This window comes from Puma concolor, chromosome D2 (assembly GCF_028749965.1).
Source record: "Puma concolor isolate L17-30 chromosome D2, mPumCon1.1.hap2, whole genome shotgun sequence".
In the NCBI taxonomy this organism is placed as follows: domain Eukaryota; kingdom Metazoa; phylum Chordata; class Mammalia; order Carnivora; family Felidae; genus Puma; species Puma concolor.
In genome coordinates this window covers 72,006,165-72,024,739 of record NC_141677.1, presented here as the reverse complement: position 1 = coordinate 72,024,739, position 18,575 = coordinate 72,006,165, and the positions used below count along the sequence as shown (strand labels likewise).

Sequence of the window (18,575 nt, the reverse complement as noted above, 5' to 3'; positions counted from 1 at the left end):
ATTTTTGCATCTTTTGGGTAAATTCCTAGTAGTGCAATTGCTGGGTCATAGAGTAGTTCTGTTTTTAACTTTTTGTTTTCCAGAGTGGCTGGGCTGCATCGGTTTTAATTCCCACCAACAGTGCAAGAGGGTTCCCCTTTCTTCACATCCTTGTCGACATCTGTTGTTTCCTGTGTTGTTAATTTTAGTCATTCTGACAGGTGTGAGGTGGTATCTCATTGTGGCTTTGATTTGTATTTCCCTGATGATGAGTGATATTGAACATCTTTTCATGTGTCTGTTGGCCATCTGGATGTCTTCTTTGGAAAAATGTCTAATTATGTCTTCTGCCCATTTTTAAACTGGATTATTTGTTTTTGGGGTGTTGAGTTTGATAAGTTCTTTTTTTTTTAATATTTTTAATGGTTATCTTTGAGAGAGAGAGAGAGAGAGAGAGAGAGAGAGAGAGAGAGATTGAGAACAAGCAGGGGAGGGGCAGAGAGAGAGAGACACAGAATCCAAAACAGGCTCCAGGCTCTAAGCTGTCAGCCCAGAGCCTCACATGGGGCTTGAACTCACGACCCATGAGATCATGACCTGAGCTGAAGTCAAATGCTTAACCAATGGAGCCACCCAGGTGCCCCTGTTCTTTATAGATTTTGGATACTGACCCTTTATCAGATATGTCATTTGTAAATATCTTCTCCTATTCCATAGGCTGCCTTTTAGTTTTGTTGATTGTTACCTTCACTGTGCAGAAGCAACAATTATGCCCTTCCAACACTTTCAAAATTTTGTTCCAATTTCCGTGACCAACAGGGAGAAAATGACCATTAACTGGGGGGTGCCACCACCGGGAACAGCATTGACAAAAGGGCTCCTCTCCCCAATTGGGGCCATGGCAGCAAGCCAGCCTTTCACCTTTAGAGCTTTTCCAACACAAGTCAGCTAATCCTGCGTCCCCTCAATTCCATAAGACACCAGCCAGGCTCTCCAGAAGATTCTCTTAAAGCCTTCTGCTTGGTTTGAGGGCAGTGGGAAAGAGCCATGCTTCTGCAAAGAACTAAGGAGCCATGCTCAAGGCTCTGGTAAAGACCCTCATGATGAGGCCAGGCCCCTGTGTGGTGTTTTGGGTCATCCTCTGTAAGGTCTGTGTGGATGGTCTAGCCCCTCTCTTTCGAATGCTTGGGTGCCTAACACACCTTGTTCTCCGCTGTGGGGTCTCAGCCTGCCCTGAGCATCGAGAAGTCCTTTGTTAATATCCTGCTGCACATCGTTTAGGGAGAGTTCAGCACACAGTTGTGATCAGAATCATGGCGGAGGCAGTGATGGAAGGGGAGGGATGCCCGAGAAGGGCATGTAGTGAAGTGAGGTTGCTGGAGACGAAGGGTCGGGGGCGCTAACATGTGAAATGCCGAGTCAGGGAGAACCCCACGTACCCAGGGGAAAGCATCCCAAAGGCTCACATGAGACCCTGGAGACGAAAGAACACCTAGAAGAGAATACTTTCGAGGTAGCGAAGAAAGAAGAGCTTCAAGAGAGGGGGTGATACAAAAGACCAGCTCCCTGATACTTCAAGAACTCCTAGAAATCAAGAGTGAGAAGACTCTCAGCTCAACAGAAAATGGAAGAAGACCGGGCTCAGACAGCCCTCGATGGAGGAGAGACGGATGGCCCCTGAATGTCTGTAATGATGTTCAGCCTCACTCTCAGAGGAGTTGCAGGTGAAATCTACCCTGGGATCTATTTCCGCCTCAGGGAGGACGATATGCTGGTCTGGCAACAGTGCTCCATTGCAGGGCGGATGGGAGCACTCTGACGCAGTGCTGATCAGAGCGCAAAATGTTTCCGCCACGGAGCAGGCGAATGTGGCAGTGTCCCCCCCGAACCGCACACGAAGTCACTCTTTGACACAGATGGTCACTTGACTCTCCTTGCAACCGATTTCCCTTTGGGTTCTAGGACAGCAGCATCTCTGGTTTTCCCCCGGTGTCACAGTTTGTGCCTTCGAACCTTCTTTGCTGACTATCCCTCTTCCGGCTGACCTCTTAAATTCTCACATGCTTGGGGCTCAGTCCAGGGCTGTCTTGTCCGTCTTTGCCTGATCCGGAGGTCACCTTGTCCAATCCCCTTGCCTATGTTTGTTATGTATGTATGTATGTATGTATGTATGTTTTGGCGTGGTAAAATACCCACGAACATAAATTCCACCCTTTTAAAGCGTGCAGTTTAGTGGCATTTACTACATTCACATTATGGTGCAACTGCCACCTCTGTCTGGTCCCAAAACATCCTCCGTCACCCCAAGAGAAAACTCTGTACCCATTCAGTGGCCACTGCCCATTTGCTCCTTTCTTAACCCCTGGCAACTGCTCGTCTGCCTTCTGTCTCTGGATTTGCTTATCGTGGATGTTCTTGTATAAATGGAACCATTTGCCTAGCGTAATGTTTTCAATGTTCACGATCCACTTTGTAGCACGTATTAAGGCTTCCTTCCTTTCCGCGGCTGAATAGTATTCCGTCGTGTGGTTATTCCACATTTCATTTATCCATCCAGCTGTTGGTGGCCATTTGGGTTGTTTCCACCATTTGGCTGTTTTCAGTTGTCTTGCTGTGAATATTTGTGTACGAGTTTTGCTTCCAATTCTCTGGGGTCTATACCTGGGAGTGGGATGGCTGGATCCTGTGGTAATTCTAGGTTTAATCCAACTGCTTGCTTTTTTTTTTTTTTTTTTTTTAACACCCATGACTCCAAAATCTGTATCCCTGGCCTGATTTCTCCCAACTTTCTCCTTCAGATCTCTTCTGGGATTCAGACGTCTTACAGTTGACTTGACTTATCCAGCACTGAGACTGTTAGTCTCTACTCCCTCCAGATTCCTCCTCTAGTCTTCCCAGCTCAGGAAATAGCACTGCCATTCACGTAGGTACTTGGGTGGAGACCCAAGGGCTCTCCCTGAGTTTGCCCCTTTCCACCCCTCCCCAGATGCAGTCCATCAGCAAGTGCTGTGGGCTCTGTGTTTGCAACACGCTCACCTTTTCCCTGCTGCTACTTTGGTCCAAGCCACCATTGGTCTCCCACTAGACCCCCCCGCAACAGACGCCGGCAACTTCCACTCCTGGCCCTAGAGTTTATTCTCTGCTCTGTAGCCAAGAGTGGCTTTTAAAAAGATATATATGATCTTAAAATAATAATTAGAAAAAAAGATCACTTAGCTTTTCCTGCTTCAACACCCCCAGTGGTTTCACATCGCAATTAGAACTCAACCCAAACTTGCTTCTGTGGTCGCAGGCGTGTGGTAATCTGTTGGCTGCCTCCCCTTTCCTTCTATCTCCCTGGCTCTCTGTGCTTTACCACACTGGCCCCTTTGTCCCTTGAGCTGGTGCCTGCCACAGGGACCCTGAACTTGCTGTCCCTCTGTCAGAAATTCCACGGCGGTTCTTTCTCACTCCTGAAGCTTCCACTCAAGTGTTACCTCCTTAGGGGGTCCTTGTCTGACCACCCCGTTCCCCAAACTCAGCCAGTCTTGGTCTTATCATACCAATCTCTTTTTTTTTTTCATTAATATATCGCTGACATTCCACATCCTTTTATGGAATTACCTTATTTATATCTATGTGTTTCTTTTCACTTTTTGGTGTTTGTGCCCTGCCTTCCTCCCCCTTTCCCCAAATATAAGCCCCACGGGGACAGGGATTTTGTCGGTATTCGTGGCTGTCTCTCCAGACCTTGGATAACGCCTGGCATCTGCGAGGTACAGAGAAAGCATTCGTTGGACGCTGTTGAAGGAGAAGAGTTCGACTCCCACCTGGTCCTGAATAAACCCTCTTGACCCACTACCATGGCTCATTTTTCTTCTCCTCCTCACCGACATACTTCTAGAAGGAGCAGATCATACCCAATGTATTTATCTAGTCATGTTTCTTCCCCTCTGTAACCCAGCTTTTCCCCCCACTACCATTCAGAAGTGCTTCCTCAAAGATTTCCGGAAGAGTCAAAACCAGTTGCCTTGTGCACTATGCCCTTTCTGTAGCATCTGACATTGTTAACCCCTGTTCACATTCATGAATCTCCCTTTGAAATGTTGTCCTGTCTTGGCATGACTTCTGGATCTACCAGGGGCATGGTAAAGCTGGGAATGCATCCCGGAGTGTCTCGGGAATGTATTGGGGGCTCCAGCCATCATACCTGGTGAGCAGGCTGGCTCTTAACCAGATAGATAGTCCAGAACGATTGCTATGGGTCAGTGGCATGAACTTCCCATGAAAAGCGCCAAAGGGAAGCCGCTCAAAGCTCCAAAGCCCCTGACTTCATTCAGGTGGTAACTTGGCAGTGGTATATCATTCTGGGTACCCGACAGTCAGGGAAGGTGCCCTCCACCCAAGGGTACCTGCTCTGCGTAGATGTCTCTGGGCTGTCAGCTGGTCTTTTATCTACAAAGTAAGTAAGATCCTTTTTCTGTGCCTACGGAATCTTTTGATACATTCCCCTGGGTCAAAGGTGTATCTGCCCCAGCTAGACACATGATGCTTTAAATCACAGCCCTTGTCTTGTTGCACTCAATTCCTACTTTGTGTGAGGGACATGGGGTTTGGGACTGCCCGTCCTCCCGTCTACTGGCTACATGACCTTGGACAGGTTAATGCATACCTTATATCCTCTGGCTCCACATGTGACAATTGAGCAGAACCACTAGGACCTCACGGGCACCTTGACTCTGTCACGAGGATGCCCAGAACATACAACCATCAGTGGCTCCCTATTGTCTTCTTAATTAGGTCTGGCATTCAGGCCCCCACCCCATGATCCTGGGTGGCTCCTTAGGATCCCACACAGGTTTTGCTGTCCCCAGCATGCTGGGTCCTATGCCTTTGCTATGACCTTCCATTGCTTATGGGAGACCATCTTCCCCTTGAACTTTTCTTTGTTTTCTGGATTTTATTTTAAAAACAGCAACATGTATTAATTTTATAATCAGGAAAAAAAAAACCCTCTCACCATTAATATTGTTTTGAATACCCACCCTTATGTCAAAAGCCATGTGTCCATAAACTCCTTCTGGATGACCCATCATCTATGGGCACTCAGACGTTTGAATCCGCTGGATCGGCCCTTAAAGTGTACAATGCCAAGTATGTATGGGAATATAATAAAAATATACAGCCAATTGTCAGAGAAACAGAATGTAAACTCCGAGGGCAGATCTTCATTTCCACTGTAGTAACTGGTGGCTCTCAAACTGCTTTGCCCATGACTTCCATAAATATTTGTTTAATTGAATTATCAACCAATGCATGTAAGAACAGGGGGGACCTACATGCCTTGTCTCTTGTGAATAGAATAAAAATAACCCCATGTCATCCATCAGATTAACTGACAAAAGGTTTTGTTCTTTTGCCCCGAGAGAGGGCTAGAAAGAGACCGTCTAGAAACTTGTCTTTTCCAAACTCGGCAGTTTAATGCCACTTGAATGGATGAAAAACACAGCAGTTATAATGACATATGAGTTCATATCTATCTTTTGCTTTCCAGCCATGAAAGATACTGGATGTAGTTTATGAGGGCCAGCTCTCACGAGGGGATGGGGTGCTGCCCTCAGTCCCTGCCTCGCAGAACAGTAATTGCAAAGGAATGTTTATCCAGGCGCAGACTCATTTTTCTGAGGCTTGCCATTCGCTCGCTCACACCGCTGTGCGTGGTTTCACTCTACCTGCCTCCTACCTTGTTTTGTGGGAGCAGTTTAATTACAAGGAGATGAGTTCTTTCTTAAAGATTTTTAATTCCTCCTGGTGGTTCATAAAAAGAGAGCTAAGTGTTGCCATTTTAATCCTATTGATTAGAACAGAAGGCTGAATAAGACAAATTATCTACTGTTTACTTGATCATCTGTTGAAATTGTCAGTCCTCTTTAAACGGGAGCCAAAAATCCTCGATACATTTTTGGTGACTGTGATCATCATTCAACAGCTTTCTCTCCACACCTTCCTGTTGTGAAGTCTGTACAAATTCGGTGAGTTCCGGTCCAAAAGGAACTTGTGATTGAAACCAACAGAAAGGCCAGTGTTTCTCAACCAATTTTGCTTCCCTGGAGGACACTTGGCAATGTCTGGAGATATTTTCGGTGGTTGTGACTTTGGAGAGGGTGCCGCCAGCATCTGGCAGGTAGAGGGAGCCCAGGGATGCTAAGAGTCCTATCATGTGCATAAGCAGCTCCACAACAAAGAATGACCTGACCCCACATTTCAACAGTCCTGAGGTTGAGAAACCCTGATATAAACATACGGCCTTGAATGCACAAACAGTTTAAAAATAGTGATAGATTGAGAAATGTCTACCTTCTATCTAGAAGGTCTAGACAAGAGATTGGAGGGACGGCAGACAACTTGATGCCTATCAGAATAGCCCCAGGTGGCAGAGTTAACCACCTTTCTTTCAAATTGGAGCAGGCTTGGTGAAAGGGACCGGGAGGGCGCCTGTGTATGCTGGCCTAAAAGCACTCTGAGTTTTGGGAGCCTGGGTGGCTCAGTTGGTTAAGCATCTAACTCTTGATTTCGGCTCAGGTCATGATCTCACGGTTCGTGGGTTCAAGCCCCTCATGGGGCTCTGTGCTGATGGCACGGAACCTGCCTGGGATCCTGTCTCCCTCCCTCTCTCTCTCTCTCTGCCTCTCCCCTGCTCGCTCTCTACCTATCTCTCATAAACAAATAAATAAACATTAAAAAAATTAAAAAATAAAATAAAATCACTCTGAGTTTTAACCCCGGGGTCTACATCTGACAAAAATGCCAGTCATTTAGGAAACCATCGCTGCTCGCAAGCCCTTTAAATTGGGAGTGGTGGACTTTATTCTGCGATTATGAAATTACTCACAAAGGCCAGAAACAACTTCAAGTTCAGAATCATCTTGATTCATGGACCAAAAAGAAAAAGAGGAACGATTCAGCCAGCTCAAAGAAATTATTGCATCATTTCCTCGTGTGTGGTTCAGGTTAAAAATAACCTTTAATCCTCATCAAGAGTAAACTGTCTTGTCCAAAAGAATTAGGAAATTACCTCAGAGCCAGGTTATAGGGTGGAGTGGAGAAGGGGCGATTCATCAAGGAAGAAATCGCTTGCTATAGTTTAGGTTTAAAATTTCTGAATGACTATGGAAAAGGTGGGGCCGAGGGGGTACAGATGTGAAGGGAGAAGGGGGAGGAAGAGTTTGCATGTGTTGGGTGGGGAGACACATGCGCACTACCTGGGGAGGAGGAGGCTGGCTAGAGTGTCTTAAAGTGTTGGGCAACTGGGTGTTCTTTTGTTCTCAGTCTTGGGCAGTCTGCCTTGGCCTTGAGTGCTCGCAGAGATAGACGGTAAACCACAAGCTCTGTGCCTATTGGGCTAATGATGAAACATGAGACAGGCCGGCCTTCGATGAGCCCGGGGGCATCTCAGCACCTCGGCATCAATGCAACACACGGGGGACAAGAGCAGACATGTTCCTCGCTGGGTCACACTGCACAGGCTGCGAAGGAATGGGGAGGGACGGCGTATGTTGAACAAAGGAGGCTGTTTGACCTTTCCGATTAGCTGTAGGTTTCTGCCGGCTGGCAGTCACTTCCAATTTGCCACTGTGTTAAAAACTACATAAAAGAAAAACCAAACAGAGGTGCTGTAAATGTGCCCCGAATTCACATTGAAGGCACTCAAATATAAGCAAAGATTGTCAAGGGCTGTGACGTCCTATCTCACCGTCCCTCCAGTCTTGTAACTGGGGACACGACTTACTGCTCTGGAGGTAATCAACTAGACTCATTCTCCCTAGTCATTTCAGAAGCTGTGTGAATATGCATGTTGTGGAAATTGGAACTTGAAAGATTAAGGTTTTTTTTTTCTTTTGAGGTTACACTGTACTAAAGTCGAAGTAAATCTTCACATCTGATCTTGTTTGTTTTTTTTTTTTTTTTTCAACTCAAAACCACAAGAACTCTGAGCATGGTTTTTAGTACATGAGCAATACCACAATATCCTGTGTCATAAGCAAAAGAAATGAGCAAGAGAAATACGGTTTTCTTAGAACTGCCTAACCCAAGTGGGAGAATAGAAAACACGCAGGCTGGACCCAGGTTTAAGTCCTCCCTCACCACTCACACCTAGATCCTTGAGCAATGCTCTTCGTTTCTCTGAGATTCAGTCATTTCATCAGTCGAACGGAAATAACATTCCTTACTTCCTACGACTCCAATGGGAAATGAAGAAGCTAATGTGTGTAAGAACCCTTCGTTTGGTGTGAGACCACCTGGAGTTTGGTGGGTGCTTAATGAATAGAATTTATGGTCATAGTTTTTTTTTTTTTTTCTGTTAGAGAAGTACAGTGTCTCTAGGAGGCATTGTTCTGTCATTGATTATATATCACATTATCTAATATGCAACAACCATGTAGTTACCAGTAGTCAGTTCAACAAATGCCAGTGCAGTTTTCATTAGTATCATCATCAGAACCCCTCTTCGAGGCACTCACAATACAGATTAAAACTTGCTCATCTGTTTGCGATTTCGATAAGCAGGGGGAAATTCAAAGATACCTGTGCATACGTAGATGAACGTCAACTGTTAGAACAATGCACCATAATGATTATGATATCATTTGGTTTAAAGGCTAAGGAGGTTTGGTCAGCAGAAGCAATAGCTCAAGGGAGATGCTGGGACTCCAGCCAATAACTTCTGACCTACAGACGGAGAAGAGACTCTGGGAACTGAAATGTCTCTTATCACATCTTAATTCAAAAAATAGAATCTTACACTCCAGAGCCAGAATCTATAAATGGAATAAGATATCAGGAAGAGTAGTTTTCAGGTGATAAATAGTACACTTGGCAAAGATCTTTCTACATGTGGCATCAGTGAAGCAAGGGGCTTTTTTTTTTTTCCCCTGCGTGTTCCTACCGTGTGTATCATCAAAACAGATGGATGTCTGGAACTTAATGATAATGCCATGTGTTTATGTAAGAGTTGTATACCAGGACACCTTGATATGTAGGATCTCAAAAGTGGGGAAACTTATTGACTGACTGGTCTATTCTCTTCATCCATCCATCTATCCATCTATCACCCATCCGCCCACCCACCTGTCTCTCCACCCACCTATCTACCGGCCCACCCATCCATCCATTCAACTAACATTAATTGAATGCATACTTTCTGCCAGACCCTGGGCTGGAGGCCAAGGCAACAAAGATAGAAAGGCTCAATTCTACTCCTCAAGGACCTTTCAAAGCACTGAGAGTTGGACACAGCCAAAAGGGAGATACGTTCAGAATTCAGTGAGTTACACGTGCGTTGGGCACATAGCCAACTTTTAGTAAATACCGAAGAAAGACAATAGAAACAAACCACAGGTGTGTGGTGAGACATGCCATCGCCAGCTCGCTCTCCGCATCATTTATTTTGAGAATAAGGGACTTTGAGCCTGACTTTCCTCAATTTGGGGGGAATTACTGTAGCGAGTAGGTGACTCTTGCCTCTTTCTGGCCCACATTCCTCATCTCCAGAGACAATGCTTCTGTGGCTTAAAGCGTTTCATGGAGAAAGTTCTCCCTAACAGGCTGTTAGGGAGAGAGGGCCCTGCTAGCGAGAGAGGGCCCTTTGCTGCGTGTTTCCTCACTGACGATCTTGGTAAGAAGAAGCCCAGGAATCACTTTCATGTTAGGGCGCTGAGTGGGCTGGACGGGGGCCATCTTTGTTACTCTCCCTTTATCTAATATGTGTGTACGGGGAAGCCAGGAATGGGTTTTTAGAAGAAATACTCGGAAAAGTTAAAAAAAAAAAATAGCACAAATGTCATCCCCAGTTGTGCCTTATTGTTCATTTCAGTTTGTCTCCTGTGCATTTTGCCAGAGACTTAGCCATGTATACTTGGGCTTTTTTGAATCAGAATTTCAAACTGCATGGAAACTCTGGTGCCATTGTTGTTTTTTTTAACAAACAAAAATTTGAATGTCACACTTGTCTGTTTTAAACATTAGCAGAACCGCAATTGACTTTCATAGAATTCTGAGTTATAATAACTTTCACCTACTTGGATTTGGTTTGCAGTTTTGGCATGAGCTGATGAGAGCTAAAATATTGTTCTGCTTTAAAAACTTTGTTTTCTGGTTTGGATTTGAGAGGTTCTGGAGGTTGGAGGTTTGAAAGGAATCATTATAAAAACCCATCAGCATCAGTCAAATTACCGGGACCACGGGGGTACATGGTGTTCCTTTCCAGCCTTATGGAAATTGTCTCATCAGTTCTGATCTGGCCACTGTCAACGGGGGGAGGAACCATTCAAACCAACAAGTATTTATCCAGGACTTGTTACGCACTGAGCGCAGTTTCAGGGTACTATTTGGAAGAGGAGCAGGACAATGTGTAGATGTCTAAGGCACATTCCTTCATTATGCGAACGAGTATGAAGATAAATGGCAATTGTTCTTCTCAAAATTCTGTCTACCTTGATCATTAGCTTTGAATAGATGTATGATTTTAGGTTACCAGGTTGAACATATCATAACTGCTCTGCACTTCCAACGCCCAATGAGTTATTTGGGGGAGCGAAAGCCCACAAACTTATTTTTTTTTTTTTTCAACGTTTTTTATTTATTTTTGGGACAGAGAGAGACAGAGCATGAACGGGGGAGGGGCAGAGAGAGAGGGAGACACAGAATCGGAAACAGGCTCCAGGCTCTGAGCCATCAGCCCAGAGCCCGACGCGGGGCTCGAACTCACGGACCGCGAGATCGTGACCTGGCTGAAGTCGGACGCTTAACCGACTGCGCCACCCAGGCGCCCCAGCCCACAAACTTATTATACCGGTCCGCTGTTTTCTTTTTTACAATTGCTGCTGATTTGGGCAGCGTGGAAATGACCCTGCCTCCTGTCTGCTGAAGAGCAGTAGGCAACAGTATAGAAAGGGCTTCAAGGGAAATCTTTCCTCCCTGGCGTCCGGGCTGCTGAGTGAGCGGGGCAATGGTCAGCAAGGCCCTGAATGCCAGTTGGTAGCGTGTGGTCTTTCAGGACCACGAAGCAGACCGGCAGGCAGAGAGATAGACACTGATGTTCTGTCCATAGTCACGGAAAGGGGGCAGTGGCCAGGTTATGTAACAGTCTGGCTTTAAGAGACGTTCAGACCCTTTTCCAATATAATGAAGCCACAGTTGAGAAGTATAAGGAGAACTTTCTCCTGTACCGTCCAGCTATGGAGGCATTCAAAGCACCCGTGATTTTCCTAACAGCTCCATCAAGGTATCATTTGGCACAAAAGCCCACCCACCGTAATGCACGTTTCAACGAGTTTTAGTAAATTCATACAACCGTGCAGCCATCAGGATAATCCAGTTATAGAACACTCCCAATATCCCCGAAGCCACCGCAGACCCCTCTGCGGTCAATCTCTTCTCCCACCCGCAGGCCCAGACAACCTCTCATCTGCTCTTTGGTCTAGAAATTTCACATAAGTGGAATCATACAGCATGTTGTCTCGTGCGTCTGGCTTCTTTCACTCTGCACCACGGTTTTAAGGTTCGTTCATGTTGTTTCACGTATGGGTAATTCACTCCGTTTTATTTCTGAGGAGTGTTCCATCGTATGGCTAGACCACTTTGTGAATCTTGTCATCAGCTGATGAACATTTAGAGGTTTTCCAGTTTTTGCTATAATAACTCTGTCACTGGAAATTTTAAGTAACACGTGACACTCGTGGCGAACTGGCAATTGGATCCACTCCCGATTTTGGGTCATCATATTGCTGCACCAGTTCTGAAATAGACTTCTATTGGGTGCACACGATATAAAACACGTTGGAAAGCGGGAAGTTATTAGTCGGATATTCCGCCCAGTTAAAACCTCAGTTGAACCCCATGGGACAGGTCCTAGAGGTTTGGGATGAGTCAACTTTCTCCAAAAGCAAGAGAAATTTGCCCAAAGACACTCTCACTTTTTTTTTTTTTTTTTTTTTTGGCCGCTTACTGCATCTGCTTTCTTACTCTGCAAGCACTTCCTGTCTCTAGCTACCCCACCCCCCCGTCCCCGACTTCATCATCCATGCATGCACAAGTATTTCATGGACCTTCCCTTGTGTTATGGTAGGTGCAGTAGTAGATATGAAAAGGAATCAAACATGAAGGTTTTAACCAGTCTTGCACGGGCCTCCAAGTCAGCTTTTTGAATATTTTTGACTGAGACCCGCAGTGAGAAATTCATCTTACTCTCTATAAATAACCAAAACGAAAGTTTCGTAAAATGGTACTTAACATTACCACGTGTAGTGTGCTGTGTTATTTTCTATCTCATTAAAGAAGAGTCGACTGCAACCCACTGAATGAGTTTTGCCAACACTTGTGGGTTGCATCTTGCAATTTTAAAAAGAGTTTCACAAACTGTTAACACTGAAGGATGAAGAGGGAGAGGATGATGCTTACTTACCACCCTGGAGGACTAGGTCTTGGGAGAATGGTATGGGGGGGGGTGTTAGAGCGTGGGTGGGAGGACCTTCTTAGGAACGCAGATGCCACTCGGACCCTTGTTCGTCTAGTTTCTTCCAGGGCTTGGACTTACCATCCCGGTAAGTCCTATGTGATGAAGAAGCCAGGCCCCTGTGACTTGGCAGAGGTGGGTGGCCGAAGAGGTGACAACGAGAGGGATTTTCCTTCCTTCCCAGCGAATAGAACAAGCCCAACCTCAAGCAAATGTGCCCTCAGTTATTTGAAATTTACTGCCCTTGGATTTGATAATACTTCTGTTAGAGGAGCTGAAATGCACGGGAACTGAGCAGATTTTATGATCTCCCTGGAAGACCAAACACTTAGGCTGTGTTTCCATCTCTTTCTGAATCAATAATTATCTTTGGCTTGTTTTTCTTTCCTCTTCGTCCAATCCTTTAAAAAATTCCTTCTCTAGCCTGTTTTCTTTCCGCTGTCTTTCTTATGAAATAACTACAGCTGGGCACTGGAACAAACCATCTCCTTTCAGTCAGTGCCACACGAATCCTTTATTTGGTCTCTTTATTAGGGTCTCCGTCCTTAAGTCTCGAGGGTGACGGGCGCTGTGACACAGGTGGCTTTCAGATAAGCAGGGCAGGAATTGTTGTTGTTTTTTTTTTAAAGCATTTATTGAGAAGTTATTACTGACTAAGCATTTGACCTACTTTGTCTCATTTAATTCTCGGAATGAGCCCACGAAGACCTCCTTGCCCCCATTTTCCAAAATTGAAATTGGGGCTCAGGGAGGTGAGCCTACCCAAGATCACAAAGCCGTTGAGTGGTGGAGTTGGAATTCCACCCCGACCCTGCTGACTCTAAAAGCATGGTACCGATGCAGCAAACATTCACCGAGAATCTATTATGTTCAGGCATCCTCCCTGTCCTGGGAGGTTCACGGCACGTACAGTGCGACCTGGACACAAGACGAGCTGGGAGCTATGGCAAGTCGGTCTGGGGGATCCGTGGGGGAGAAGCTGTGGGGGTGGAGGTTTATCTGTAGGAAGGGGAGAGCTCCTGGAGGTTTCTGAGCAGGGAGGTCACGTGGCAGGTGGAAGCTACATCTGGGAGCAGGCGGGAGGTGACGGGGAGGGGGGGGCGGGGGCGTCTGGCTCAGGAAGGTGGAGGGGTTGGGGGGGGCAGGCAGAGAGGAATGCCATGAATGCAGGAGCCCGACCAGACTTGATGGCTGATTCTGTCCAGGCATCAGATCATCCCGCTTGCTCCTCCCGCCGTTGTGGCTGACCGGAGCGACCCTCTCCCCGGCTCGTCTAAGATACCCCCTTTTGGCAAAGTCCCTGAGCCCTTGTTAGTCCTGAATTCTGCTCCTGGGAGAACCCCTGTTGCTTCTCGCCTCTGGCTGCTGCCGGATTTGGCTAGAGGTCTGTTCCTTGGGTATCCTGAACTCATTAGTGTGTGACAAGTTTAACTGCTCTCCACCACAACAAATTATTTCACATTTTCCCCAGTTGCGTTTTACGTGATTTGGGAGCCTCTGAGTTTTCCTCGCATTGGACCAAGTTCCACATCGCGCCCTGCAATATGGTGCCCCCATCTGCCGCTGTTTCCTACAGCGTTTAGCCTAAAAAACCTTGAGTAAAGCCTTCCACGTTGGTGGATTCCCATTTTCAACATTTTCCTCCAGCTTCGTCATTTCCTCCACCCGAGACGGAATCTTGTGTTTCAAAAACACAGGGCTCAGGCTGGCACCGCCCATGCCTGTGACCTCGGTCATTTCTGTCCCTCCCCGTGTTTGGCTGCACAGCCCTTCCAGCCACGGTTGCTCACCGGCCTCTTGGTCTTTGGGAAAGAGGTGAAGTGGTCACAGCACCTCCTAGCCCTCTGCAACTGGGAAAGGTCGGGATTTAAAAGTTTTTTTTTTTTTTAACGTTTATTTATTTTTGAGACGGAGAGAGACAGAGCATGAACGGGGGAGGGGCAGAGAGAGAGGGAGACGCAGAATCGGAAACAGGCTCCAGGCTCTGAGCCGGCAGCCCAGAGCCCGACGCGGGGCTCGAACTCACAGACCGCGAGATCGTGACCCGAGCCGAAGTCGGCCGCTCAACCGACTGCGCCACCCAGGCGCCCCGGTCGGGATTTTAAAGTTACAAGTTAAGGCAACAGCTCTAGCAGTCTGGGCCAGTGGTGCCTCTGAGAAACAGCGTAATGCAGCGATCTCTTTGTCTTCCAATAATTTTCAAACTAAGACAAGCAACCGGGAAAAGCCAGGATTGGCGAGTAGAAATGGGGCCCACTGGCTGTGAGACCTAAGGGGAGCTGACTTAATGGTCTTGGGACCTCAGCTTTGTTGTGTCTAAAATGGGTTCAGAGATCACCACTGCCTCCTAGATGGGCACCATGGCTGGATGAGCTAAGATTCACACCTGGCACAGGTGGACATGTCCTCATTTTCTTCGCCTTGTTGGCTTTCGTGCCTTCGGCTTGGTTGGTCCCTTACCTCCTCTGAGGCAGAATAACACAGTGGTTAAGAATGTGGCCTCTAGGGTCAGACTGTAAGGGTTTGGATCCTGGCTCTGCTTCCTCGTTTATGTGCGACTTTGGGCAAGTTGGCTTCAAAGCACCCGTGCCTCGGTCTGCCCACAGATATCGGGGCTGTTGTGGGCATTAAGGGAGCTGATATTTGCAGTCCTTGAATGTCAAGACTCTTTGGAGCCACCAGCTGGTCAGGGGAGCAGGCCTTTGGTCGTCTTCCCTTTTCTTGCAGTTGCTTATTCCTTCTCTCCGATGAAAGACCCAACACAACTTGGAATTCAGCGCCAGCGAAGACCTGCCGTGAGTCTGGGCTTCTATGTGTGACTTCTGAGAAAGCCATAGAGCTCTAGAAGCTTTGGAAGCTTTACTCTTCTCTTGGACACATTTCCGGTGGTGGTTAAGCTTTCTGAACAGGCCAGTTCCTTCAAAAGAAAAAAAAAATTTAGAGAACTTTTTTTTTTTTTTTAATTTTTTTTTTCAACGTTTATTTATTTTTGGGACAGAGAGAGACAGAGCATGAACGGGGGAGGGGCAGAGAGAGAGGGAGACACAGAATCGGAAACAGGCTCCAGGCTCTGAGCCATCAGCCCAGAGCCTGACGCGGGGCTCGAACTCCCGGACCGCGAGATCGTGACCTGGCTGAAGTCGGACGCTTAACTGACTGCGCCACCCAGGTGCCCCAAGAACTTTTTTTTTTTTTAATTTTAAAAAATTATGGTAAAATATATGTCACATTTGACATTATACAATTTGACATTTTAGCCTTATTTCAGTGTACATGTCAATGGCATGAAGTACATTCCCATCGTTGTGTGACTGTCACCACCATCCAGCTCCAGAACTTTTTCGTCTTGTAAAACTGAAACTCTGTGCCTGTTAAACGCTGACTCCCCGTTCCGCTCTCCCTCTGGCTCCAAACACCCGCCATCCTGCTTTCTGTCCCTGTGAATTTGACGACTCTGGGTACCTTGTACCAGTGGAATCATACAGTATTTGTCCTTTTGTGTCCGGCTTCTTTCACTAGGCAGGGTTCACCCATGTGGTAGCAGGTGTCAGATTTTCCTTCCTTTTTCCAGGCCGAGTAATATTCCATCGTGTGTGTATATACCCTATTTTGTGGATCCCTTCCTGTCAGTATATCTTTGTGTTGCTTCTACTTCTTGGCTGTTGTGGATAATGCTGTGAAGATGGGTGTGCAGATCTCCCTTTGAGACCCTGCTTTCAATTCTTTTGGGTCTATACCCGGAAGTAAGGTTGCTGGATCGTAGGGTAGCTCTATTTTTGATTTAAAAAAAAAAAAAATTTTTTTTTTCAACGTTTATTTATTTTTGGGACAGAGAGAGACAGAGCATGAACAGGGGAGGGGCAGAGAGAGAGGGAGACACAGAATCGGAAACAGGCTCCAGGCTCTGAGCCATCAGCCCAGAGCCTGACGCGGGGCTCGAACTCACATACCGCGAGATCGTGACCTGGCTGAAGTCGGACGCTTAACCGACTGCGCCACCCAGGCGCCCCTTGATTTTTTTTTTAAGGAACCTCTGCAGTTTTCCATAGTGGCTACTCTGATTTTACAACCCCAACAATAGGGCACAAGTGTTCCAACTTCTCCACAACATCACAGACGCCTGTCATTTTCTGTTTTTTTCTTTTTTTTTCAGAGTGGCCATCCTCATGGGTGTGAGGTGATAACTCGTGGTCTTGATTTACATTCTTCTGATGATTTCGTGGTGTTGGGCATCTTTTCATATTCGTATGCTTGTTGACCATTTGTAGATCATCTTCGGACACAAGCTTATTCAAGTCCTTTGCTCATTTTTACATCAGGTTATTTGGTTATTTCATTGCTGAGATACAGGAATTATTTAGATATTCTGGATGCTATCCCCTTATGAGGTACATGATATGTAAGTCTTTTCTCCCATTCTGCGGGCTGCTTTTTCACTTTCTCGTCTGTATCTTTTGACACACGAAGCTTATTGAGTTTGATATAGTCCCATTTGGCTATTTTTCTAAGTAACTTCATATTAAGACAAAAAGAAGTATGGCTATTTCCCCCGTGTACATGTACATGTCATATTCTAAATAAACTTTTATTTAAAACATTTTTAAGTTTGTTTATTTATTTTGAGGAAGAGATTATGCAGGGTAGGGACAGAGAGAGAGGAGAGAGAGGGAATCCCACGCAGGCTCTGCACTGATGCGGGGCTCGAACTCACAAACCATGAGATCATGACCCAAGCCAAAATCAAGAGTCAGATGCTTAACCGACTGAGCCACCCAGGTGGTCCGCTAAATAAACTTTTAGCAGTTAAGTTAAGCGGTGGAACAAATCTATAATAATAGTAAATAATAATAATAATAATAGCAAATTATAACACCTCCATATCATTTCATTTGGTGCAAGAGAAAAATGGTCATGATGCTCATTATAGAGGAGTCAGAAATTGAGCTGAGCAGGGCAGGGGTTAAGTACAGTTTCTGTAGTCTGAGTTCTGGGTCCAGGCCCCACCCCCGTCTTGGCCGGTTCATCTGAATGCTTACCCAGTTCTCTGAGCCTTAATTTCTCATCTTTTTTTTTTTTTTTAAATTTTTTTTTTAACGTTTATTTACTTTTGAGACGAGAGAGACGGAGCATGAACGGGGGAGGGTCAGAGAGAGGGAGACACAGAATCTGAAACAGGCTCCGGGCTCTGAGCTGTGAGCACAGAGCCCGACGCCGGGCTCGAACTCACGGACCGTGAGATCGTGACCTGAGCCGAAGTCGACCGCTTAACCGACTGAGCCACCCACCCAGGTGCCCCTAATTTCTCATCTTTAAGATGAGATGATAACAGCTTCTGTGTTCTCTTGAGAACTAGGTGTGCCAGTGTCCGCTGAGTGCCCGAGAGAGGACCTGGCATGAAGTAAGAACGGGCTCAGTAACCCGCGGCCGTTGCTCTTGTCATCCCACCCTGACCAAGGTCCCCTGCCATTTCAGAAGTTGCCATTTGAAAAGGCGTGGTGGCAAAACTATAGAGACAGAGAAGAGGTCATTGGTCTCCAGCGGTTCAAGTAGGGGTGAGGTGAACAGGTGGAGCACAGGGGATTTGGAAGGCAGGGAAATGATTCTGTGTGATAACAGTGGATACAGGACATTTTGCATTTGTTAGTGTCTATACAATGGGCAACACACACAAAAACGAACCCTCATGTGAACTCTGGACATCTGTTAACAATATCGTGTTGGGGCACCTGGGTGACTCAGTTGGTTGAGCGTCCAACTCTTGATTTCAGCTCAGGTCATGATCTCACGGTTCCTGAGATCGAGCCCCGCATTGGGCTCCATGCTGACAGTGCAGAGCCTGCTTGGGATTCTCTCTCTCCCCCTCCCTCTGCCCCTCCCCTGCTCGTGCTCTCCCCCTCTCTCTCAAAAGTAAATAAGTAAACATTTTTTAAAATATCGTATTAATATTGGTTCATCACTTGTAATACACGTGTCACACTGATGCAGGATGTTACTAATAGGAGACACTGTGTATGAGAGGAGGGGTAGTGCTGTACTCTCTACTCAATTTTCTTGTAAACCTAAACTGCTCTAAAAGATAAAGTCTGTTAATGTTTTTAAGAAG

At 46.3% G+C, this 18,575-nt stretch overlaps 1 long non-coding RNA gene across 5 annotated transcripts in view; it reads left to right on the top strand.

The window, feature by feature from the left end:
* LOC147576178 (uncharacterized) overlaps nt 1-18,575 on the top strand; it is a 147,834-nt gene that overhangs the window by 14,288 nt on the left and 114,971 nt on the right. Inside the window, exon 4 of one of the 5 annotated variants that reach the window (XR_015241842.1) lies at nt 2,778-3,817. The exons of 3 other annotated variants lie outside the window; for them this stretch is intronic. This is a non-coding gene — a long non-coding RNA (uncharacterized LOC147576178). Of the gene's footprint in view, nt 1-83; nt 3,818-18,575 lie in introns of those variants that run through there. One more of the 5 variants, XR_015241847.1, reaches the window with a different exon arrangement.